The 27172-nt window shown below is 46.8% G+C and overlaps 1 protein-coding gene across 2 annotated transcripts in view; it reads left to right on the plus strand.

Moving 5' to 3' along the window:
• Positions 1-27172, plus strand: part of arhgap28 (Rho GTPase activating protein 28) — a 265341-nt gene that overhangs the window by 74182 nt on the left and 163987 nt on the right. The window contains exon 2 of one of the 2 annotated variants that reach the window (XM_072468330.1): positions 20176-20242. The exons of the other annotated variant lie outside the window; for it this stretch is intronic. The gene's annotated coding sequence lies outside the window, so the exon portion shown is untranslated. The remainder of the gene's footprint in view (positions 1-20175; positions 20243-27172) is intronic. 2 annotated transcript variants of the gene reach the window in all.

Consider the following 27172-nt stretch of genomic DNA (forward strand, 5'->3'; position numbering starts at 1 on the left):
AGAAACTCTGGGGGTGGGGGTCCGCAATCCCTGCGTTTGGCTGGTGAGGCCTGAGGTGGGTCCCAGATGAGGCCCCTTGGGCCTCAATTAATGGGTCAGAGAGCCGGGAGCAGTCCGAGGCAGAAAGCTAGTGAAGGGAAATGGAAGGTCATCCTCAGTAAAGTGATTAGTGGGGAAGGTTGCAGGGAGACCTTGTTTTCTTGGCCAGTGCAGGCATGTAGAGGGCCTACCCTGCCCCTCTGGGTGTTGTAAAACCCCAGCCCTTATTCCCTTATTTACAAATGCAAAGCTCCAAATGCTTGCTTCAGGCCTGGGGCCCACATGCTAATTTTGTTCTTAACCAATTGGCAGCTCATAATGATCATGTGCTTCGAATGCTTCCTGCCTGCCATGTTGGATTTGGCAAGCCATTTAGTGATCAAAGATCAGGTGGTTGAATTTCTCAGCCAATGCCTTCAGGGTAGAGGGAGGGAAATTGAAGGGGGGAATAAAGTAATTTAAAATATCATGATAAAATTGTGTGTCAGCAGATCATAAAAAGATTCTGTGTGTTTTATAAAGGGCTTTAATTCTTCCAGGCTCCATTCAGTTGTGCATGACTAAGAGTCACGGCTGTGTAGCATTTCTGGTTATATTCACAATGCATGATTAACCAGTAGAATTGTCGGCAGCTGTATTGAGTAAAACACCACAATGTATCATTATAATGAAATGGAAACCATCAAATCTTTATTTCTAGAGTGCTTTGGTGCCTGCTCATTCAACTTGTATTTATGGCTAAAGTTCCTTTAAAAATGTTCTGCATAGGCATTTTACAAAAAGCTACAAAATCTGCAATGTGAATTGAATTGAGAATACTGGAACGGAAGGAGAATATTACCATCATGTTGGGTTGGAGGAATGGAGTAAGATGCAGAGTGTATTCCAAACCACGGGAATGAAGTTCAAGTGATTTATTTTCAGCTGAATCCTCATGATTTTTAAAAATAACTGTAATCACTTGAACACACTCGGCATTTTCTGGAATATATAAAGTGTTGAATCATGAGTTTCTCTCTGTGGAGGATTTCAACATCTTGACACAGGATGAATAATAGGTGGCTGGGACCCAGGACAATGGGAAGTTTTCCAGCTGCTCCCGCCGGCGGGATCTTCTAGCCCTGCCAAAGGCGACCCCTAACCACGGGTTCCCTGGCAGAGGTTGCAAACAATGGAAAATCGCATTGACAGCGGTGGGACTGGAAAATCCCAGCCAATGGTGGACAGTTTCAGCTAACGCAAAACACCATGCGGGGTGGGGGGGATTCCGCCCCGCCCCACCCATCGTCTTCAAAGGTTATTCTGTTCACAGCGGGCAGCTGTGGGATCCCAGAAGAGTATGAAAAGCACAATGTAAATGTTAGATCTTATGTTGAATATTAGCCTTCAACCCATTTGTCATTTTGGAACTTAACCCAAAGCAGCCTTCTTCATACTGTGAGCACTTCATTGATTCAACAATGTTCCTGTTTTGAGTCCTTGTACTGATTGCAGCTTAGGTTGTGGTAAGTGCTTGACGCTTGGCCATGGTTTGGGCTAGGGAAGGACATTGCAGTCGTTGGGTTTAGCGTTGATCACATTCCAGTGCCTCCTTCTGGGAGTGACTGTTGAGTGTTGCAAGGTGCATCCATGACCAAGAAGGTGGTTCACCCTGGACGAGGCCAGCCCGTTGCACTTTGGGTTTGCTGACACTTGCGACGTCCCCAAATGCGGGAAACTCAACTGCAAACATTTGAGTGGATGAACACGCACTTTACACAAGGGCATTGGGTGAGGACAGAAAATAGTGTCATGTCTTCCTGCGGTGGGCGGGACATATCTTCCCACCCTGGGGAACCTGCTATGGGGGGGGGGAGGGGGGGGGGTGTTCACCTTCCCAACTGCAGGAAGGGCTGAAAAATCCCACCGCAGGAGTGGGAACGCTGGCTGAATACTATGAAGGGGTGTTCACACAATTGACTTGGAATTGGACCTGGGGCCTTCCTATAGGGCTATGGACTACATTGGGCTGTGCATTTAGCCGCTGAGCCACTAGGGTGCTTTATTCCAATATTCACTCTTGCTTCAAATTAGTGTATGGATTAAAGCGTAACTTGACATGTTTAATAAAAACATATATTTGTAATCAGTCCATGTACCTATTTCTGATGTTATCTGTATAAGCTAACTAGGGAAACATTGGGTAGGATTTTCTAGTTCTCTACACCGTCGGGCATCATCACAGGTGGGACTAGAACGTTTGTGGAGCCATTATGCCCTCTGACCACGATGCCTGCCCGTGTCAGGGCCAGAAAATTCCACCTGTTGAAGTTATGATACAGAACAGGCCAAATGATCCAACAAGTCAGTCAGAATTTACCTCAGCAAATTAGCCTAAATACAGAGTAAAAGTAGCCATCGTCCCATGGACCATGGGCTGCTTTCCCCTTTTGAGGGGGAGAGCTGACTGGTGGTGATTTGACCCGAGGATTACCACACCTCAGGCAGGGGTCAAGGTTGAGAATGTGGTGACTAGGGGCCTTTCACAGTAACTTCATGTAATTTTGTAATATAAATTTAGAGTACCCAATTCATTCTTTCCAATTAAGGGGCAATTTAGCGTGGCCTAGCCACCTACCCTGCACATCTTTGGGTTGTGGGGGCGAAACCCACGCAAACACGGGGAGAATGTGCAAACTCCACACACGGACAGTGACCCAGAGCCGGGATCGAACCCGGGACCTTGGCGCCGTGAGGCAGCAGTGCTAACCACTGCGCCACCGTGCTGCCCCCGGCCTTCATGTATAACTGGAGAGAGAAACTTGAGTTAATGGGGAACTTTTATCTTTTTATTTCAGATTTCCAGCATCCACAGTACTTTGCATTTCTCTTTTTTTTTTGTGTAGTTGAAAGATAAAGGGACAAGTTTCCTTTGGAATGTTGACCGTTGACCTGGAAGTAAAGTTTGCAGGCTCACAATCTTGATGAAGGAAGTTCCTCTTGTTTTTCTTTTGTTGTTGCATGGGATGTGGCTGCCACTGGCAAGGACAGCATTTGTTGCCCATCCCGAATTGCCCCAATGCCTTTTCAGAGGGCACTTAAGAGTCACTGCCCTTAAATTTTGCGAGTATGTCCTGAGCTCGGTTTATCACCTGTATTTGTTAGGTAATTTGGACATTCTGAATTCTCCCTCTTGTGCACCCCAACAGGCGCCGGAATGTGGCGACGGGGATTTTCACAATAACTTCATTGCAGTGTTAATGTAAGCCTACTTGCGACAATAAAAATTATTATATCATATTTTATTATTATGACATTCCATGGTATTAATTGGTTGCCTCCTGTAAAATTCCCACTCAGTATGCCTCTTAACTGTGATTATAATCATGGGTCATGGCCATTTCTGGGTTCTGGTCCCACAATGTTCTTGCACTTTCTCCCCGTGTCTCCGGGTGCTCCGGTTTCCTCCCACAGTCCAAAGATGTGTAGGTTAGGTGGATTGGCCATTCTAAATTGCCGATTAGTGTCCAAAAGGTTAGGTGGGATTATGGGGATAGCATGGGCTTAAGTTGGGTGCTCTTTCCAAGGGCTGGTGCAGACTCGATGGACCTCCTTCTGCACTGTAGGGATTCTATTCTATGAAATCCTTTCTGCCAATACTTCAGAATACTAGTCATGGCCTTACCTTTCCCTATACTTCTGGAACAGCCTCCAGCCCTCCACGCCAGCAAGTGTCTAGAGGTCTATCTGACTAAGATCTCAATTCACTGCTTTGTGCTTCCAACTTCGGGAACTGATCCTTCAGCTGTTTTGATTAATACCCTGAAACTTGCTCCCTACAAGTCTGTCCTCTTTCCTACCTCTCTGTCCATTTTCCAAAGTCATCTCAAAACCTATCTCTGACTGTGTGCTTTCAGTCACCTCCCTTAAACTTTGCTAATATTGTCCTCCGTCCTGTTCATTATCTTCATGACACTCCATTATATTAAATCTGCTCTGTATCTAAGCAAGCAGTTACTGCAGAGCCATAATCGATGGCAGAAACTCGTGGAATGTTGAATAAAATCATGCAAATGAACCAGTTTAACAAACTGGATATGAGCCACTCGCCCTTTGTTAATGAGTTTGGCTGACACTGGCACTCAATCAGAGGAAAGGCAAGGCACAGCCCAACTTCATCGAAAGTCATGCTTCAAAGAGAAGGCATGGCATACATTGCGAAAACAACATGTTAAAGGGCAGCATCTGAAAGCAAAAGTATTGGGCAATGGGCAGAGTTACTCACGATAATAACACTACCCATTTTCTTCACCACGTCACCATCACAACTTAATAAAAGACAAGGGGCGGGATTCTCCGCTTCCCGCATGTTTCTCGCCATGCGGCATTCGCTGGTGGCGGGATTCTATCTTCCCGCCGCTTGTCAATGGGGTTTCCCATTGTAACCAGCCCACGGCATCGGAAAACCCTCGGACGGGGGTGCGATGCCGGCGGGAAAGGTGAATCGCGACAACGCGAGATTTCCGGCCAAGATTTGAAAAACACGTCGCCATAAAGATGCTGCATTAATAAAGAGTTTACCAAGCTTTCCTCAACACCATTCTCTCAGCTAAAACAGCCCAAGCTAAAAATACATTTCAAATCCTGAGGAAAGTGGAAAATAGTTTAAAAGAACAACATGTAGGATCTGTATACGACCTGAGGAAAAAGGCCAAGGATGTACATGGCCAAGAAAAGTCTGCGCAATTGTGGTAATTGTCCCTGCTTTCTAATCTCAGGAGCCTGTCCACTGAGCATTCAGATTTTGATAAATGGCTTTTTAACATCGTCACTTGAACATGATAAAATACCTAGGGCAAGATCTACCGGTCACGTGGTGGCGCAGTGCGGCTTGGCTGGTAGATGCCAGGAGATCACTCTTCTGGGATCAATCCGGCTTGTCACGCCTCACGAGATCTAACGCGATCTTGCGAGACGTCGCAATGTGAATCCCACCCATTGCCGGCGGGATCACTTTCTGGCAAATTTACATATTAGAGGAGGATGGCTAGTCCAACTCCTAATGTGCATTCCCGAGATCTACCAAGGCGTAACTCCCTTGCCTTGGGCAAGGGCTGTTTGGTGCCGGTCCCCATAAACTGGGACCAGGCAGAACGGCACGCATGGGGGTCTCAGTGGATCGGAGGCCCCCAAATGCTTGCCCTCTAGACAGGGTGGGGTTGAGAGGGGTTTCTCGGTGCAGAAAATGCTAAGTGTGTCATCGGCCGCGCGTTCCCCGCTGAAGCTTCCGATCTACCCGAATGCCATTCTGTAGCGTGGTGTTTCTTGGCACTGTGATCGCTGGGAAACACCCGATTAATGGCACTATGGGATTCTCTTCCCATTCAGGTAGACCGCGCCCCCGAATTCTAATACATAACATAAGTTATATTTCAACTGTGAATAATCTTCGGGGTGACGTGATGCACCCTGTCTTCAAATATAAACTCCTCTCCAGTCCAGGTTTGTAGTCCCAAAACTTGTACCCTGACACCATTCCTTTCTTTGAAACTTCTGGCAAAGTAGCCTGCCTGAGGAGACGGATAGTGAGGAGACGGATAATGACCCAAAATATTCCCAGCAGGCTGAGAAGAGGCACAACAAAGCAAAGAAAGAGGCACGGAGGACAGTACTCCAGATACAAAATACTGTATAACGGGATGTTAGCCTCTTTACAGTAGCGCGTGGGTACAATATAGAGGGGCACCTGCTGTTTCTTAATTGTAGATTTTTGCAGCATGGAAAGAGACCATTCGGCCCATTGTCCTTATGCCAGCCTTCGTCTGGGACTTTCTGGTCCTGTCCACAGCAGGGACCGTCATGAGTGGGATGGGACGGAGGAGAAGCCAAAAGTCCATTGACATTGGATGAGAATTTTGGGTTCCACCCAATCCCGGCCTTAAAAGATCTATCCAATTGGCCTCGCTTCACATCTTTATCTTCATAGTCCTACAAGTCTATCCCTGTCCCATATCTACCCTTTTACTACTGAATCTGCTTCCAACATCTTCCCAGGCAGAGCATTCCGGATCATTAAAGTGTTTCCTCATCCGGAATTGTTCAGTTTAGAGCAAAGAAGGCTAAGTGACGGTTTAAGAAAGTTGTTCAACAACGCTTGGGCTTTGATAGAGTAAATAAGGAGAAAATATATTTCCACCGACAGAAGGGTGGGCAACCATTTAAGATAATTGATGAAAGAGCCAGCTGTATTCGTATCTCCACATCGCGGAAGTTCCTTATCCCTGGTACCATTTCTAACAAATTCCCTCTGCACGCTCTCCAAGGCTTACACCTGGACAATACTCCAGCTGAGGCCTAGCCAGTGATTATCAACATAACTTCCTTAATTTTTCACCCTGCCTCTATTTATAAAGCCAAGGCCAAGATTAGCTAATTTAACAGACTTCTCAACATGAGCATTAGTCAGCATCAAAGCATGTGACCATTATGAAAATGTACCTACGATGCACAGGGACACATTGATCATTGGGGTTGTGTTCTCTTTACCGATCTTCTCCCAATACCACAGGTGGTGAGGTTTAGTATTGCGGGCTTAGATTACCAAAAATATCGGCACTGTCATATCAGCTGGCATGGTGCCATAACATCCATAACATAAATTGGCTGGGCACTATCCTCGATCTTTTAATTGCTTCATGTTTGTCGAGACGTTAGTGCAGCTTAGGGCTGTCACCATGCAGATCCTCCGAATCACCTGAAAGCCAGTCTGGAGCTGGCAGTCTTGAAAGCCACCACACTTGATCGAGTGATCCAGCGATCAAGCCCCCTGGTAAATCCTACCCACAAGTTCACCACTTCGGAGTTTAAAAATGAACATCATTCATAAGAGAAGTATCCGTTTATAAAAATGGCGTGTTTATATTGTCTTGTGGAGGGATATGTGCGGTACAATGGACTTGTGTCCTACACGTTGTGGAAGTTTCTTTCGAATATGTTTTACCCTTCTGAGTTTTAAACTGTGTGGAATGCTGACCGCTTTAAGGAAACTTTATTTGATAAAAAAGGTCAGGTCATACATGATCAAATTAGATGGTAATATTACTCTGCTTAAGCACTCCGATATCATGAGTAGCTTTGTTACACTGCTATTAATCAAAACATCTTTTAAATATTCCTCTATGAATTTAGAATACTTTGTTACTTTTCTGATTTCTCTTCTCCCTCATTCTATCTTAAAGTTTATATTTAATAAATACGAACTCACAAGATACTCACTGGTGCCACTTATAAGGCCAGCACTTTATTGCCCATCCCAAATTGTGCTTGTGAAATTAGTGGTGTGGCAACTAATTGATTGTTTTATGGACACCATTATTGATACCAGGGCTGTGATCTAACGGTCGTGTCGCGCTCGACTCCCGCGGGATGCGATGTGGCTGGTTAACCACACCTCGTGAGATCTAACGGCATCTTGCGACCTATACGTTTGTATATTTAAGTGTGCAACTATGTCTCGGCCAGAGCTAACCGGCTTCACCCAAGGCGACCAGCTGGGTGCTGTTTAGCACTGGTCTCCACATACGGGGATCAGGCAGGCCGGCTCTTGCGGGGATCTCCCAGGTGATCAGAGGCCCCCAGGCAGTTGACTTCTGGGAAGGGTGGCACCCTAACACTGATGCCACCTGGGCACCTTGGCAGTGCCAAGTTGATATTTTGCATGGGCCAGGGTTGGGCCCGCAGGTGCCCTACCCTTTTGAGGTGTGTTTGGGGGGGGGGGGGTGCACAAGGAGGGGTGTTGGGGGGGGGTGCGCACAAGGACCCCCAATAGGTAAATTGGAGCATGGGGTGGGGTTCCAGGGGTCAGGTTGGGGTTCCAGGGGTCGGGTTGGGGATCGAGAGATCAGTGCGCCACATTAACAACGGTGCCCCAATCTCTTCCTGCACCAATCCCGCCAAGGCCTGGAAAAAATAATCCAAGTCCTGTTCGATACTGGGGTGGTTCCCAGCGATTGAAACACCCCATTAAACCCGTGGTACCCTGGTGGGATTTGAACTTGTGTTTCTCGATACTTTTTAGGCCTCTGGATGCGAGGCGAGTAACAATCAATTGGGTACAATGCACTAGTAGCTCAAAATAGCAGGGGGGCTAATAGCACTTTCTATTATTTTATGTGACTGGCGACTACATACAAAAGCAGCGAGGGGTGGGATTTTCTGTTTTCCCCGCCCACGGTGGGTTTTCTGACGGCTGAGGCGGGTCACCATTGGCTGGTGGGTTTGTCGGCTGTGTGGCTGGTGAGCCATGGGAAATGCCATTTGCCTTCAGCGGGACCAGGAGATCTCACTGCCAGCAAATGGTGAGCTTCCACCACCGCTGGAAAACCCACCGTGGGGTGGGGAGGTGGCGGGTGAGGGAGGAGGGGGGGGGGTGGATTTTGGCCACGATTAAACACATAAATCTTAAAAGTTGCTGTCCAGGATATGTCACATTGCCATTGTTTTTGAGAAAATGGCACCTTCCTGTCTGGCTCATTTTGGAAATATTTGAGTGGCTGCGTTTACGCGGTCAATAAGAACTAAATTTATCGCCAGGCTAGAGCAGTTTGAAGTGATGCAAAGTGTTTTTGTGCCATTTACGGTCCATGCGTACCTTAATTAAGCCTGGGTTGGTTGTTAGGTTCTTAACTACACGCTATAAATTATTACCAATCAACATCTGCACCATCTAAAATGTAACCATTACAGGAGTGGAGTCTCCATCCCCCGGCTTTAATTGGATATTTTAAAACTATGAAATGTAACTTTAAAAAACTTTCCCCTTTTTCCTTTTTCCTCTCTCTTAGTCCAATCTTTCTTTCTCTCCCATTTCTATCTTGATCTGGTGATGAACTCACTCTAATTTATCATTCCGCCTCCATCCTTGCACATGATTTATTAGAGAGATCCTCAGTTGCCCTGCTCATTCAGGACCCGGATGTTCTCTCGTCGCACAATGTTGTTGAAATTAAATGGGTGTGTCTAATAACAGCAGAGGTAGTTGAATTAATGTTTGCAGCAAGTTAAATGGTCCACCATACCTTCATTTACTTTCCTGTCCTTTCTGCTACTTAGAAACTCAAATCTTTTTTAAAAATAAATTTAGTGTACCCAATTAATTTTTTCCAATTTAGCACGGCCAATCCACCTGTCTGCACATCATAGAAGAATTTTTTCACAGAATTTTTACAGTGCAGAAGGAGGCCATTTGGCCCATCGAGTCTGCACCGTCGCCTGGAAAGAGCACCCTACCCAAGGCCAACACCTCCACCCTATCCCCACAACCCAGCAACCCCACCCAACACCAAGGGCAATTTTGGACACTGAGGGGCAATTTATCATGGCCAATCCACCTAACCTGCACATCTTTGGACTGTGGGAGGAAACCGGAGCACCCGGAGGAAACCCACACGGAGGATGTGCAGACTCCGCACGGACAGTGGCCCAGAGCCGGGATCGAACCTGGGACCTAGGCGCCGTGAGGCTGCAGGGCTAACCCACTGCGCCACCGTGCTGCCCCCTCAAATCTTTTTTTGATTCCTTTTTGTTGCTGTACCATTGAGTTCCAATATTAACTTTGCAGATGGAATGGTGCTGAAATATGTGTCTCGGGCTATTAAACATAGTCTGAGGAAAGGTTTTCAGCTGGCTGAGTGTTCAATGGAAATATTAGCACAATTGCATATCACATACAAGACCAGAATGTATTGTTTCAGGACAGGCTGCTTCATATTCGGGTACCCTGCCCATTTCACTGGCAGCCAACAGAGACTCGATGGAACAACTCTTTTATGATAAGAGTTGACGCTTGCGTGTAGAATATGTTGGCCGGGATTCTCTGTACAGCTGCCAGAAAGAACGGAGAGTTTAGCACTCGGCCAAATCTTCATTCTCTGCAGCGGGCAAGGAGAATCCCGCCCATGGTTTATCTTGTGACAGGAAAACGATAAAACTAGTTGTATAGAGTGTGGTTTCCACTAGCATATGCACTGCTTCTTTTAAATAAACCTCACGTGATTACCGCGCTGAATAATAATGAGCAGCCATTAGGTGCTTAAGCATATTAGAAAACCCGGGACTGAAACTGGGCTGAGGTAGAGTAAATCAATAAGTGACACATTGAAGATGGAGCCTTAAATATAAAGCAATTGGAAACAAATGGCATTTCTTTTATGTTAACGATCAAAAATCAAATCCGTTGGTGCTTTAAGTTCAGCTTTACAATCATTTGGAATGATTCTTGATGTGAATATGTAGATATATACATAGAGCTTTTATCTGTTTTATCTTCATGAGATCATCTGGTTTTGTCCATAGCAATTGTTTGTGATGTATACAACATTTACAACAGGATAATACTCGTGTGAGCAGGACCGGGGAATAATATATAACAAGGCAGAACTACACCAGGAAAGAGGCTTGGCTGTACCCCAATGGAAATGGTTGGAGGATTTCAAGCTGCATACCAGACACCGTGGAATAAAAATGGAAAATGCTGGAAACAGTAGCTGAGGCAGCACTGTGGAGTGCGAAGCAGTTAATGGGGTGATTCTCCGAGCCCCGTGCCGGGCTGGGGAAATACCGCAACCGTGCCACGACGCCCCGCCGCCGCCGCGCGATTCTCCGAGGTGCGGAGAATAGGCGCCATCTGTGCCGGCCGCGGGCCACTGGAGTTGGCGGGGCCGCCGATTCTCTGGCCCGGATGGGCCGAGCGGCCGTGCGGATACGACTGAGTCCCGCCGGCGCCGTTCACCCCTGGTCACTGCCGGCGGGAACTCTGCGGGAACAGTCAGGGAGCGGCCTGTGGGGGGGGGCTCCGTCCCCGGGGGGATCCTCCTCTGGGGTCTTGCCCGCGATCGTGGCTCACCGATCGGCGGGCTGGCCTCTTCTTCCCCCCCACTGGCCTACGTGACGGCGTTCACGACAGCGCGAACACTTGGGCTCCATTTTGGAGAATCGCCCCCAATGTTTCAGATCGCTGACCTTATGTCAGAATGTAAAGGAGCAATATTTACTTTGCAAACACTAAAGGAACCAAGTCTGATAGTGAACAGTGAATTAAATCGACGTAGATTGGTCTTGTGGTGAAAGCAAACTTCAGGATCATCCTGTACAACAGTAAACTGGTTAACAGCCTGACCAACCTCCTCGACTTTGAGGAAGGGACAAACTAAATGGACTGTGGTAAACACTGTCAAAAGTCAAATAGAAGCGAACAGCCTGGATTCACTTTGGGAAACACTGGAACAGTATATGTATCCTTGGTTATTTTCTCTCTGGACGGATGGATGAATTAAATCACGCCAAATGACGTTCTTTATACTGCAAGATTTAAGTTTGGGAATTACAGATTAACTAAAAAAGGGGGTCAGGCCCCTAAGTAATTTCTTAAGTAGTTCAGTAAGAAGCAATGAGATAGAAAAAGCATATGATCCATAACATGAGAACGGTTTAGCGGCCCTAGAGGACGAGTGAGTGTTGATCTCTGTATTTTTTGGCAGCAGCTTTCTGCTGCCTAGCTGAAGTGTTCAGAAGCTCTTCCCCTGCTCTTCCTCACTGTCCTCTGGTCTTTCTCCAGCTGAAGAAGGCAGCTGCCTCACTAGAATGGGCCCTTGCCTCCATGCACCCGTTCATATGCTTTATTTCTGGGGTGGTTCATTATTTACCCTATTCAATCACATTGGGATAGCTCCGGCCAATAACTTCAGGACAGGTGATCAAGGTGTCACCTCCCCTTGCCCAACACTTTGGCAGAGGTAATCTTTTCGCGCATGCCTGCTGGGGGCCATTTGTTAACTCCTGCCAGCCATTCATATAGCTAAGAGGGTGCACAAGGCATCGCAAGACTCCCTCAGAGCTCCATTCTCCTGGGCTTCTATCTTTCTTTTACCTCAGCGAGGGACCGATGGTGTTTTTTTTCCAGAAAGTGAAGAGAAATGGCCTCTGCCGGATTGTACCTGACACCATGGGCGGGATTCTCCGCAATCGGCGCGAAGACCGGCGCCAGAAACGGCGCGAATCAGTCCGGCATCGCGCCGCCCCAAAGGTGTGGAATTCTCCGCATCTTGGGTGGCCAAGCCCTCACCTTGAAGGGCTAGGCCTGCGCCGGACTGATTTCTGCCCCGCCAGCTGGCGGGAAAGGCCTTTGGTGCCCCGCCAGCTGGCGCGGAAATGACTTTGCTGTGCGGCACATGCGCTGGAGCATCAGCGGCCGCTCACGGCATCCCCGCGCATGCGCAGTGGAGGGGGTCTCTTCCGCCTCCGCCATTGTGGAGACCATGGCGAAGGCGGAAGGAAAAGAGTGCCCCCACGGCACAGGCCCGCCCGCAGATCGGTGGGCCCCGATCGCGGGCCAGGCCACCGTGGGGGCCAATACATGAATAGTCTTTGGGAACAAACAGAGATGCAGTTGAAGTATTGGCAGGAGTGCACAAACCTCCAAACAACCCATTTGCCCTACATATGGCAGAGTGTGAATATCACGCTTTGGATTCAACAGCCATCTCAAACCCTTCGATTGGAGTGGCAGGAAGCCATCCTTGATCTTGAGAGACTGCCTTAAAGAGAGGTTTGCCAATTCTATAAGAATTCTATAATATTCTGAAACTTCAATTTCCTACAACTCATGGCTGACCATCAAAACTTTAATGGGCAAACACATTTGATATATGAAGGGGGAACTTCCAAGCATTTGTAAACATTTCTCCTTCCCATTGGCTCTTCGTACCTCCAGCAGCTCATCTAAGTTGTCACTCTCGGCAGCAGTACCTAGATTTTCCTCCAAGGTTATAATTCTTTCAATAAATGCAGCAGGGTGTTCAGGTAATCAGAATTGCATCCCCCTTAGAGCAACCAAGATAGACTTTGCTGATTCTGCAAATGGACTGCGCTTGGGTGGGATTTGCAGCTGTGCCTCGGAACCTGGTCCTGGTGATGGGACTGTTATGATGTTGGCCATGTGATCAGTAAAAGAGTAGCCGGCTGACCCCAGGTCAAGCAGCTCTCTTTTTAAAAAAAAAAATATCTTGAGAGTGCAATTTGCATGTGGGCCATAAAAAATGTGAATCCCACCCTCCCACCTCATTAGATTGAATGGGTTTTGGAAAGTGATGGTCAGCTTCATACCCGGGGTTGTTAAGTCACTATTGAAGGGAAATACATTGAATTGTGTGTTTCCTTGAATAACATTCCCTTTGAATATAATGTTCAGTATTTGGCGTCACTTCCAGCGGCAAAAAGGAAGGAAAGTCTGTTCTGTACTGTCAACAGACTATTTGGCAGATATTCCCAAAAATAATTTTCACCCTATGTCCTCACAGGATCACTAGGAATTGCAAAGGGGAGCCCAGCCTTGTTTCTTTCTCTCAAAGCAGTCAAAAAGCCCTGGGATTAAACTCGGATCGTCTAGAAATGAACCCCAGTTGAAGCTAATTGAATTAGCAAAGACGCAGGATTGGATTGGGGCCTTCCTAATTGATCTGGCTCAGTTACACATTGAGCTCTGGATCTGCTAACTAATATTTATTTTATCCTGTCTTGACAAGTTTCCGCAATGTAAGACATATTGAACGTTACTTTTGGTTTAACTGGAGTAGGAATTGCTTTTCTACACATTTTCCTCCCAAAGTATTGTTGTTTTTTTGCTTCAGTAATTGTTTGGCACACTTTTTATTTTCCATACGGCAAGCTCGATGCCTTCCTCTCAAATACACTCTATGGACAAGTGTAGCACATGACTTGAGTCCAAGAAATGTAGAAAGCATTGAATATGCCTAGTACATAATTTTTCAAAAGTTGTGACTGCATTGTGACTGCAAGTTGTGACATTGCAGATGTTGGAAATCAGAAATAAAAGTTGAAAATTTGGAATGCACTCAGCAGATTAGGAAGTGTTTGTGGGGAGAGAAAGTATAAGGTTAACATTTCAAGTTAATGCCCTTTTGTTTGTGTTTAGGGTAATTCTGAACACTCCTGTCCAAAAATGCTAGCTGAAAAGTCCAATTTAAGTTTGTTGGCATTGCTTCGGAACTGGTGCCCCGCTACAGAAATGGCAAGTAGTTGATTAGAATTAGAATTATTAAGATCAACACAGAGTAGATTTCAAGAGGAAAGTAAATAGTAGAGAGAGCAGTGCAAGAGCATGAGTATTGTGGCCATTGATGGAAACAATGAAAAAGGCGAGAAGGAAAATAGCACCAGAGTGCAGATGGCGGAGGAAATTCATGAATTACAGAGATGCCTTTCCCAGGTAACCAGCATAACTGGACAGCGTGATCTGTGGACATGGAAGTTAAGTGGTGTATAGGGAAGCATGGACTGCATGAGATTGTGATGGAGATGTACCTCCTCCACCCCACCACCCCCAACAAGTCTCCAAAGACCTGGGGCGGGATTCTCCGACCGCCCCCGCCGGGTCGGAGAATCGCCGGGGGCTGGCGTGAATCCTGCCCCCGCTGGTTGCCGAATTCTCCGGCACTGGGTATTCGGCGGGGTCGGGAATCGCATCGCGCCGGTCGGCGGGCCCTCCCGCCGGCGATCCTCCGGCCCGCGATGGGCCGAAGTCCTGCTGCTGGGATGCCTGTCCCGCTGGCGGGAATCAAACCACCTCTCTTCCCGGCGGCACGGGCGGGCTCCAGGGTCCTGGGGGGGGGGGGGGGGTGCGAGGTGATCAGGCCCCGGGGGTGCCCCCACGGCGGCCTGGCCCGCGATCGGGGCCCACCAATCCGCGGGCGGGCCTGTGCCGTGGGGGCACTCTTTTCCCTCTGCCTCGGCCACAGTCTTCGGAGTTCTTTTGGCTGCGGCTGGCGTGGCGCCAAAGACCTTTCCCGCCGGTCGGCGGTGCGCCAACCACTCCGGCGCGGGCCTAGCCCCTCAAGGTGAAATCCGCACCTTTGGGGCGGCCCGACACCAGAGTGATTCATGCCACTGCATCCCGCCGGGACCCCCCACCACGCCGGGTAGGGGAGAGTCCCGGCCCTGATTAGTCATTTGCATTGCATTCCATCTCCTAGACCTCAAGCCAGATCTTCCACCCGAAAACAGCGGCACCAATTGCTGTGTTTCCAGCCCTGATTGTTTCCTGCGAATCGCCTATGAAACCAGAAATATCCTTTAGTTTCTGCCTCCACTCTATGATCTGAAACCTTAATTAACTTGCACTATTGTAATTCACACAATTGAATCAATAATCTGAGCCAGCCAGTCGGATAACCAGTTGAATATAGAACAGCAAAGCTTGACAAAATCTTGTTCATTTTCCTTTATTGTACAACCTCTTGAATACCTCTTGCTAATAACCAAACACCTTCACTGCACATTTAATGGGCTCCTCTCATTTTTTTTTTTTTTGCTGGATTTGTTATAGTCCAGAATGTTGAGAAAACAAAACAAACGTCTGTGCCACACAACAATCTCCAACAAGACAGAATCTAACATCTCCCCCTGACATTCATTGACATTACCATCACTGAATCTCGCAATATCAACATCCTGGGAATTACCATTGAGTAGAAACTGAACAGGACCAACCGTACAAACAAAATGGTTACAAGAGCAGGTCAAGAGGTTGGGAATTCTGAGGCGAGTAACTCCCTTCCTGCCTCCTCAAAGCCTGTCACCATCTACAAAGCAGAAATCAAGACTGTGGTGGAATACTCTCCACCTGCCTGGATGAATGCAGCTCCAATAGCACTGAGGAATCTTGATGCCATGCAGGGCAAAACCGTCCCCTTGATTGGCACCCCATCAATCATTTTAAACATTCATTCACTCCGCCACTGGCACAACAGTGGCAGTAGTGTAAAATGCAATGCCAGCAACTCACCAAGACTCCTTTTGACAGCATCTTCCAAAGCCACAATCTCTACCTCCCAGAAGATAGAGGATGTATACCAGCACCTGCAAGTTCCCCTCTAAGTCACACACCATCCTGATTTGGAAATATATCGCTGTTCCTTCACTGTCACTGAATCAAAATCCTGGAACTCCCTTCCCAGCGGCACTGTGGGTGTATCTACACCGCCAGGACTGCAGTGGTTTAGGAAGGCAGCTCACCACCCATCTTGGGGAAGGGTAACGTGCAGGCCATGCCAGAAATGCCAACACCATATGAAAGAATTTTTTAAAAATCTCTTCAAAGGCGTTTATCTATTTTCGTTAGATTTTTAATATTTGGTTGTTTCGTCTCCATTATGTAATTAACCGATTTAACTAGTTTTAAATTAATTCTCCTGCTTCCTAGCCAGTTGCTAGTTAAGTCGGGCACCAAGGTGTATTTACATTACAATTGTACTTTTGGGTGCAGAGCAGTTACAATTCACGCTGCATATTTACTGTGGTTTACATCCAATGTCAAGATCCATCATGACACCAAAGTAAAGCATTAACGAGGGAGTCATAGGAGCGTAAGAAATAGGAACAGGAGTCAGGCATTCAGCTTCTCAAACCTGTTCTGCCATTCAACTAGGACATGGCTGATCTTCGACCTCAAAGCCATTTTCCCACATTGTCTCTATATTGCTTGATGTCTTTAATATCTAGAAATCTATTCACCTTTGTCTTGAACATACTCAATGACTGAGCCTCCACAGCTATCTGAGGTAGTGAATTTCAAAGAACCAAGAACAATACAGCACAGGAACATGCCCTCCAAGCCTGCGCCGACCATGGTACCAGCCGAAACTAAAACCGTATGCGCTTATGGAGTCCGTATCCTTCCATTCCCACCCTATTCATATATTCATCCCTTAAATGCCGCTATCGTACCTGCTCCCACCACCTCCCCAGGCAGCGCGTTCCATATATTTACCACACTCTGTGTAAAAAATGAGAACCTGCCTCTCACATCTGTCCTAAACTTTTCCCCGCGTACTTTAAACCTGTGTCCCTTAGTACTTGACTCTTCTACCCTAGGAAAGAGCATCTGACTATGCACTCTGTCCATGCTACTCATAATCTTGTAGACCTCTATCAGGTCGACTCTCCATCCTTTGAGTGAAGAAATTGTTCCTCATCGCTATCCGAAATGGCCCACCACTCATTGTGACCCCCTCAGCCCGAAACATCCTTCCTGCATCTATCCTGTCAAACCCAAACCCTATAAGAATTTTGTATGTTTCAACGAGATCACACCTCAGGCCCGGTCTCCTCAATTTACCCTCCGAGGACACTCCCACCATCTCAGCGAACCTTTGTTGCACTCCTTCTTTACCAAATATGTCCTTCCTTAAGTAAGGAAATCAAAACTTTTACACCGCACTCTAGGTGCCACCTTCCCATGGCTCGATACAATTGCAGCAAGACTTATTTAATCCTTTACTCAAATCCTCTTGCAATAATTCCATTTGCTTTCCTAATTGATTGCAACATCCGGGGCGGGATTCTCCAACCCCCCGCCGGGTCGGAGAATCGCTGGGGGCTGGCGTGAATCCCGCCCCCGCCGTGTCCCGAAGTCTCCGCCACCAGAGATTTGGTGGGGGCAGGATTCGCGCCGGTCGGCGGGGGCGGGAATCGTGCCGCGCCGGTCGGCGGGCCCACCCCGCCGATTCTCCGGCCCGCGATGGGCCGAAGTCCCGCTGCTGGAATGCCTGTCCCGCCAGAGAGGGGGGGGGGGCGCGGGGCGATCTGGCCCCTGGGGGGTGCCCCCACGGTGGCCTGGCTCGTGATCGGGGCCCACCGTTCTGCGGGCGGGCCTGTGCTGTGGGGACACTCTTTTTCTTCTGCGTTCGCCATAGTCTTCACTATGGCGGAGGCGGAAGAGACCCCCTCCCCTGCGCATGTGCGGGGATGATGTCAGCATCCGCTGACGCTCCCGCGCATGCGCGGACCCGCGTCGCCCAGTGAAGACCTTTCAGTCCCGGCTGGCGTGGCGCCAAAGGCCTTTCCCGCCAGCCGGTGGAGCGGAAACTGCTCCAGCGCGGGCCTAGCCCCTCAAGGTGAGGGTTTGGCCCCTAAAGGTGTGGAGACTTCCGCACCTTTGGGGCGGCCCGACGCCGGAGTGGTTCCCGCCACTCCATCACGCCGGGACCTCCAGCCCCGCCGCGTAGGGGAGAATTCCGCCCCCGGTGTTTCAGTGAATTGTTAACAAAGACACATAGACCACTTTGGACATCAATACTTCCCAATCTCTCACCATTTAAGAAATACTCTGCATTTCTGTCTTTCTTACCAAAGTGAAAAATATTATGGGCCAGGGTATATGCCAAAGTATATCTTGGAGTTCATCTGACCCACAACTTTTAATAGATTTTGGTTATGGGGAATACAAGGGCCCACTTTACAGGTGTGATGCAACAGAGATCTAAAGTATTTTTAAGCAAAACAATGTTTATTCTATGAATCCAGTTAACATTTTATAAACACACAGTAAACAGTATCAACTCCCAACACTCATACCCTGCCCCCCCCCAAAGATGCAGTACTCTATAGGTAACCCTTGGTAACTTTCCGAACAACATCCATAAGGCAAAGACCCTTTTTAACAAAGACAGTAGGTTTTCATTCTTTACAGAAACAGGTATTACTTTGAAATCATCAAGTGATCTGGAGACATTCTTCAGCCTGCAGAGGGAGAGAGACCAAAATACACCTTCTTGGTTTGAATGCAGTTCTCCAACTGAAAACAAAACTAAAACTCAGAGCCAAAAACAGCTTCCAGCTCAAAATGAAAGTAAAAAGCAGAGCCAGAGGCCAGCTCCACCCACACACTGACATCACTGCAGCCACTTGAGAAGACAAACATTTCTTAAAGTGACATTCCCATGACAATAACTTCCCATTTTTCCACATTATATTCTGTATGCTGTGTTCCTGTCTACTCAGCCTGTCTGAATCAACTTAAAGCCTCTTTGCATCCTCCTCACAACTCCCATTCCACCAAGTTTTGTGTCATCAGCATACTTGGGAAATAATGTATTTGGTCCCCACATCAAATCATTGATATATATCGTGAACAACTGGGCTCAAGCTGATTGCCACAGTGCCCTATTAGTCACAGTCTGCCAAATTGAGAATGATACGTTTATTCCTATTCTTTGTTTTCTCTCCATTCAAGTCTTTGATACCCATGTGGACCATGGTAAGTGGATCCTTCCCCTCCTTCTGCAAGTTCCTCTCCAGTCCAGAGCACCCTCCACTTCTATCTCTTCGATCCCCATACCTACTTCACTTGCAGTCACACCCTCCTGTCATTGACATTGGACCAAATCGGATGACCCTTTCCAAAGCGTTGTGACTGCCTCTTATAACAAAGTGTCCAGGGTAACTTTCCCCCTCTGATATGTTGCAGTGTCTGCAGCTCAGCCTCCAGCTCAATGCCTTTGAACCCAAGTTCCTCCAGCCGCAGATAGCGGGATCATGTCCCGCTGCACTAGTTTTCTGGTGTGGCGCACCCCCGCCGGCAGTGGGATTCTCCGTCCCTCCAGTTGGCCATATTCACCAGCCAATCAAATAAGACTTGCTACATAGTATACCTTACTGCTATTAAAAAAGACCTTACAAATAATAAAATTAACGAGTTTTGAAGATAAATGAGAAAAAAACTCTTTCACCAATCAACTGTGACAGCACACTTTGATTTCTCTCAGAACATGGTTGGGTCACTCTGGAGCGACGGATTGGACTGGATTAGATAGTTTTCTTTCTCATTAGTTTCTTGAGAGTCGGATTGCTCTGCACTCCAGATTTACTGCGAATACTTTATATCAACATTAAACACGAGCACAACAAATTTATTTGGAGAAGGTGCAATAATATTTTAGGGAGTTGACCATTTGCAATGATGCACTTTCACAGACTTCAGTTGTGAATACAAAAAGGATTTAATAACGAAAATTGTTCAGCAGTCACATGGTTGCACCCTAAGTCCCGACATATCTCTCTGCTTGAGAGATGACTCCACCCCCAGAAGTGATTATGCCTCAAGTCCCAATTGGTTCCCCAAACCAGGTGACCCTTACTCTGCTGTGCTGCCCTAAAGGGACAGTCACCACATTCCTCTCCCTTTAACTTCTTTATACAATCTTCAATAAGTAAGTTATTCAGTCCTAATTCTAACTAAACGTTATATACATGAGATGGACAATTATACATCAATTCTTTGAGGGGTTTTTCTGTTTTTTGCAGAGCGGCATAATTCTATAGTCCTGAGATGCTTCCGCAGGATCGACATTAACAGGAACTCCAATAACAGGTACCCATTGGCACAGGCAGTTTGTTACTACTTGTCTCCACCTTGCCCTCCATCATGTCTGTAACAGGTCGATCAGGTACTTTGATGTTTACGAGTTTGAAAACATTTCTTGATGGCAACATTGACTGCTAGAGGTCTCTCTACTCCTCCAAGTGGCCCACATGTTTACGAACGATCTGTCCCTCCATATCTGCCTGGTACGACAGGGGTCTGTTCTCAACTACAACTCGGGAATTTAATTCGATCCACTACTGAAGTTTCATATTGTGACATCATGTCATATTATGTACTGAACACAGAATTCTTATGTTGCAGTGGTGGTGGCTCATTAATGAGATCTTGAGGCTTCTGTGTTTAAACATAAACACTCTTATTGGGAGGATTTAACTATGCACAGTTCCAAATCTGGGGCAGGTTTCTCCGACCCCCAGCCGGGTCGGAGAATCACCATGGGGCACCATGAATCCCGCCCTCGCTGGCTGCCGAATTCTCCGGCACCGGATATTCGGCGGGGGCGAGAATCGCGCTGGTCAGTGGCCCCTCCCCCCCGGCGATTCTCCGGCCCGCGATGGGCCGAAGTCCCGCTGCTGTAATGCTGGTCCTGCCGGCGTGAATTAAACCACCTCCCTTACCGGCGGGACCAGGCGGCCGGAACGGGCTCCGAGGTACTGGGGAGGTCTGGCCTCGGGGGGGGGGGGGGGGGTGCGGTGGCCTCGGGGGGGGTGTGCGGTGGCCTGGGGGGGGGGGGGGGTGCGGTGGCCTTGGGGGGGGGGGGGGGGGGTGTGCGGTGGCCTGGCCCGCGATCGGGGCCCACCGATCCGCGGGCGGGCCTGTGCCGTGGGGGCAATCTTCTACTACGCGTCGGCTGTGTAGGTTTCCGCGATGGCCGACGCGTAGGTGACCCCCCCGCGCATGCGTGGGGATGATGTCAGCAGCCACTGATGCTCCCGCGCATGCGCGGACTTCTGCCGGCCGGCGGAGTCCCTTTGGCCCTGGCTGGCGTGGTGCCAAAGGTCTTCCACACCAGCCGGCGGGACGGCAACCACTCCGGCGCGGGCCTAGCCCCTAAAGGTGAGGGCTTGGCCCCTAAAGGTGCGGAGCAACCCATCGCGCCGGGACCCCCTGCCCCCCCGGGTAGGGGAGAATCCCGCCCATGGTCTTGCACTGAGCTGTTCCATGCAGGTTAGCTGCTTAGAGTTCAGTTCTAGACTGTTTTCTGACCATGTGATTACATACATCACTCAGTGGGCAGTGCGACTCTCCAGTCCCATGTTAACCCTTCCTCTGCTGAGCATCTTGCATTATAATGCGTACAGGCATATACCATTACAATTCAACAACAAAGTCTTGAAATCTCTTTCACAATCTTGGTTTGGCACGTGTGAAGGAATGGTCATGGCACTCTGTTTCTGGTACTTGGGTCAAGTGATGAAGTTTCTGCTCTTTCCATCATTTCAACTCAGTATCTTTTTCATAATTTTCCATTTGGTTCATGTGCTGTTATATTAGTGTGCCTATTTCAACAATTTTGTTCTCAAACGTAATCTGTTTCTTTCCTTGTCTGAATTGCTGATTTTCACTGTCAATTTCAATGTTTTTATCTCTTCAGTTAATATCTCATGGCCAATCTTCCCACCTTCAAGCTCTATCCTCCTGATTCAATTCTGCACTGGACTTGTTCTTTTCTAGCGCTTTTTCGTGGAGTCCAGCTTGTCTCGTTCATTTCTCCTTATTCTTAACTTCAATTTGTAAATGCTTTTTTCAAGTTTGCTGTCAGTCATTTCATCTGATTGTCCTAATTTCTTCTCTGGGATGGGAGAAGTGGGTTTCAGTTTGTGGGGCACTGGCATCAATACTGGGGAATGTGGGGGTTGTACCGTTGGGATGGCGTACATTTGAACCATGCTGGGACCAGTGTTCTTGCAAGCCACATAACTAGGGAAGTAGAGATGCTTTAAACTGAATAGAGGGGGGCCCAGTTCTGTAGAGGGGATATGTAGGCTTGCAAAGCAAAGGATATGACAGCATTACAAGACAGGTCTTTGAGTAATAACACCCAGAGTATGACCGGAAGGGACAGGGTTGATAAGCATAAATAACAGCAGCAAATGGAGTCAAAAAGGGAAACAATGGTAACAAGGCAAAATTAATGGTTTGTTACTTAAACGCACGTAACAGTCGGCACAAAATAAATGAATTAACAGCACAAATTGAGGTTAATGATTATGATCTTGAGCCATTACAGTGACATGATTGCAGGGAGATCAAAACTGGGAACTAAATATTCAGGGGTATGTGACTTTTCATAAGGTCAGGCAGGAAGGGAAGAGTGGTGGTGTAGCTTTGTTGGTACAAGATGAAATAAGTACAATGGAAGATATAAAATCTGTATGGGTGGAGGTAAGAAATAACAAGGAGAAGAACATAGAACATACAACGCGGAAGGAGGCCATTTGGCCCCTCGAGTCTGCAGCAACCCACTTAAGCCCTCACTTCCACCCTATCCTCATAACCCTAATAACCCTTCCTAACCTTTGTTTGGACACTAAGGGCAATTTAGCATGGCCAATCCACCTAACCTACATGTCTTTGGACTGTGGAAGGAACCCGGAGCACCCAGAGGAAACCCACGCAGACATGGGGAGAACGTGCAGACTCCGCATAGACAGTGACCCAGTGGGGAATCGAACCTGGGACCCCGGTGCTGTGAGACCGCAGTGTAAGCCACGGTGCTACCGTGCTGCCCAATAGAAGAAGACACTGGTGGGAGTAGGCCCCCTAACAGTGGCTATACTGTAGGATAGAGAATAAAACAGCAAACAACAAAGGCATGTAAAAAAGACAGTGCTTCAATCATGGGTGACTTTAATCTTCATGTAGAGTGGGGAAAATCAAATTGACCAGAGGTGGCCATGAGGAAGAATTCATAGAGTATATAAGAACTAGGAGCAGGAGTAGGCCATCTGGCCCTTCGAGCCTGCTCCGCCATTCAATGAGATCATGGCTGATCATTTGTGGACTCAGCTCCACTTTCAGTCCGAACACCATAACCCTATATTCTTCAAAAAACCGTATCTTTATCTTGAAAACATTTAATGAAGGAGCCTCAACTGCTTCACTGGGCAAGGAATTTCTTAGATTCACAATCTTTTGGGTGAAGAAGTTCCTCCTAAGGTCAGTTTTAAATCTACTTCCCCTTATTTTGAGGCTATGCCTCCTAGTTCTGCTTTTACCCACCAGTGAAAACGACCTCCCCTCATCTATCCTATCTATTTCATTCATAATTTTATATGTTTTTATAATATTCCCCGCATCCTTCTAAATTTCAACGAGTACAGTCCCAGTCTACTCAATCTCTCCTCGTAATCCAACCCCCTCAACTCTGGGATTAACCTAGTGGATCTCCTCTGCACACCCTCCAGTGCCAGTACATCCTTTCAAGGGTAAGGAGACCAAAACTGAACACAATACTCCAGGTGTGGCCTCACTAACACGTTATACAATTGCAGCATAAGATCCCTAGTCTTAAACTCCATCCCTCTAGCAATGAAGGATAAAATTCCATTTGCCTTCTTAATCATTTGTTACACCTGTAAACCAACTTTTTGCGACTGATGGTCTGGGACACCCAGGTCTCTCTGCACAACAGCATGTTTTAATATTTTATCATTTAAATAATAATCCCTTTTGCTGTTATTCCTTCCAAAATGGATAACTTCACATTTGTCAACATTGTATTCCATTTCCAAACCCTAGCCCATTCACTTAAACTATCCAAATCCCTCTGCAGACTCCCAGTATCGTCTGCACTTATTGCTTTACCACTCATCTTAGTGTCATCTGCAAACTTGGACACATTGCCCTTGGTCCCCAACTCCAAATCATCTATGTAAATTGTGAACAGTTGTTGGCCCAACACTGATCCCTGAGGGACACCACTAGCTATTGATTGCCAACCAGAGAAACACCCATTAATCCCCACTCTTTGCTTTCTATTAATTAACCAATCCTCTATATGTGGGACAATTTCCTAGAACAGGCAAAGGTAAAGTTGCTATTCTCCCAGAGGACCATAGGCTGTTTTCTCCTTTGAGGGGGAGAGCTGACTGGTGGTGATTTAACCTGAGGATCACCGCATCTCGGGCGAGGGGCAAGGCTGAGCAGGAGGAGCCTTTGTGAATAACCTCTTGAGAACAATATGTTGTGGATCCAACCAGGGATCAGGCTACTTTGGTAATGTGTAGTGAGGCAGGTTTAATAAACAACCTCTGAGTAAAAGATCCCCTATGAAGTAGTGATCATAACATGGAAGAATTTAACATTCAATTTGAGTGTGAGAAACATGGGTCAGAAACAAGTGTGGAGATTTAAATATGGGTAATTATAAAGGAATTAGAGCAGAGTTGGCTGGGGTGGATTGGGAAAGGAGTTTAGTGGGCAAGATGGTTGATCAGCAATGGCAGACATTCCTAAAAATAGTTCATAACACAACAAAAATATATCCCAGTGAGGAAGAACGTTTCTAGGAAGTTGATAAATTAACCATGATTAACCAAGGAAGTGAAGGATAGTTTTAAACTGAAAGAAAAAACATAGGCCAGAATTATTTTCCCTCATGATGCTCTGGCCATTGAGATTCTCCCACTGGCAGCCCTCCCTGTCAAAGGGTTTCTCGATGGCGTGGGGTGGCTTCAATGCGAAATCCCATTGACCAATGGCAGGAGTAGAGAATCCTGGCGCTAGCGAATGGCTCGCCGCCGAGAAACACGCGGCAGGGGACCAGAGAGTTCCATCCATAATGTGGCAAAGCCTAGTGTTAAGCCAGAGGTTTGGCAAAGTTTTAAAAACCAACAAATGATGACCAAAAAAAAAGGGAGAAGATAAACTAGGAGAGTAAACCAGCAAGAAATATCAAAATGGACAGCAAGAGTTTATTTAAATATATAAAAAGGAAGAGAGAGGCCAAAGTGAACTTTGAGAATGAGACTGGGAAATAATAGTGGGGAACTAGGGAATAGCAGAGGAGTTGAACAAATACTTTGCATTAGTCTTCACGGTGGAAGACACTAATAACATTCCAAAAATAAATAATCAAGGGACAGAAGGGGGGGGGGGCAAGAAATAAATACTGTAATAATCATGAGGGAAAAAGTACTAGGGAAACTAATGGGGTTAAAGGTTGATGGGTCCTCTGGACCTGATGAGTTGCATCCCTGGATTTTAAAGGATGTAGCTACAGAAATAGTGGATGCACTGTTGCCTTCCAAGAACCCTAAAATTCTGGAAAGGTCCCAGAGGTTTGGAAAACTGCCAAAGTAACATCCTTTATTCAAAAAAAAGGAGGGCGACAAAACACAAATAACTATAGGCCGGCTAGCTTAATTTCTGTCATTGGGAATATGTTTGTGCCCATTATAAAGGATGTAATAGCAGAGCATTTAGAAACGCGTAATATAATCAAACAGAGTCAGCATGGCTGCGTGAAGAGAAAATCATGCCTGACAAATTTATCTAAATTCTTTTGAGGTCGTAACGAGCAGGATAGATGAAGGGGAATTGGTAGGTGTAATATACTGGTATTTCCAAAAAGTGTTCGATAAGGTGCCACACAAAAGGCTACTTAATAAGATAATAGACAATGATGTTTGGGATAGTGTATTTGCAGGGATTGAGGATTACTAACTGATAGAAGACAGGGAATTGGGATAGGAGGAACTTTGTCAGGGTGGTAACCTGTAACTAGTGGAATTATACAGATCCGTTCTGGGGTCACAATTATTCACAATGTACATTAATCACTTTGATGATGGAAACAAATGCACTATTTCCAAGTTTGTGGATGACACAAAAACAGCAAATGGTGAGGATGACACAAAGAGTTGGCAGAGGGATAGAGACAGGTTAGGTGAGTGAGTAGGCATAAACTTGGCAGATGGAATATAATGTAGGAAAATGTGACGTTATGCACTTTGGTCGGAAGATAAAGAAGCTGAATATTATTTAAATAGAGAAAGATGTTGAAAACTGCAGCACAGAGTGATTAGAGGGTCCTCGTTCAGCAGGTAATTGGGAAAGCAAATGGAATGTTACCCTTTATTTCAAAGGGGACAGAGTATCAAAATAGGGAAGTCATACTAAAACTATACAAGTCATACTAAAACTATACAAGGCATTAGTTAGACCGCAACTGGAATACTGTCAGTTTTGTTCCTCTTATCAAAGGAAAGATATGCTGGCATGAGAGGCAGTCCAGAGAAGGTTCACTAGATTAATCCTGGGTGAGGAGAGGTCGAGTAGATTGGGCCTGTACTCATTGGCATTCAGAGGATTGAGAAGTGGCCTTATTGAAATATATTGGATTCTCAGGGGGGTGGACAGGGTAGATGCTGAGAGGAGGTTTTAATAACCAGCACGGGGCATACAGTGGGGGGATGATTGCTTTCCCTGTGCTCCTTGAGAGCAAGCTCCCTTGCATAGCTAGCAGCGGGGTAGTTTATCCCCACTTGTATAAAAGGCCAGCCAGTCTGGAACCGATTTACAAGAGAGAGTACCTAGTGAGGTTGTACTGGTGCTCATGTATATAATTGTTGTAAAATAATGTTGTTTACTTTTGCTTAATTTGGACTCCTCGAGCTTTATTAAAGATGTTTTCTCTTGTAGATGAGTTTAGGACCAGAGGGCATAATCTCAGATTATGTGGTTATCCATTTAAAACAGAGATGAGGAGGAATGTCTTCTCTCACAGGGTAGTGAATCTGTGGAATTCTTTACAGAGGGCTGTAGACCCTGGGTTGTTAAGTATGTTCAAGGCTGAGATTTTTTAATCAGCAAGGGAATCGAGGGTTATGGGGATTAGGGAGGAAATTGGAGTTGAGGATTATGAGATCAGCCATGATCTCATTGAATGGCAGAGCAGACTCGATGGGCCGA

Source organism: Scyliorhinus torazame, chromosome 11, assembly GCF_047496885.1.
Source record: "Scyliorhinus torazame isolate Kashiwa2021f chromosome 11, sScyTor2.1, whole genome shotgun sequence".
Lineage (NCBI taxonomy): Eukaryota > Metazoa > Chordata > Chondrichthyes > Carcharhiniformes > Scyliorhinidae > Scyliorhinus > Scyliorhinus torazame.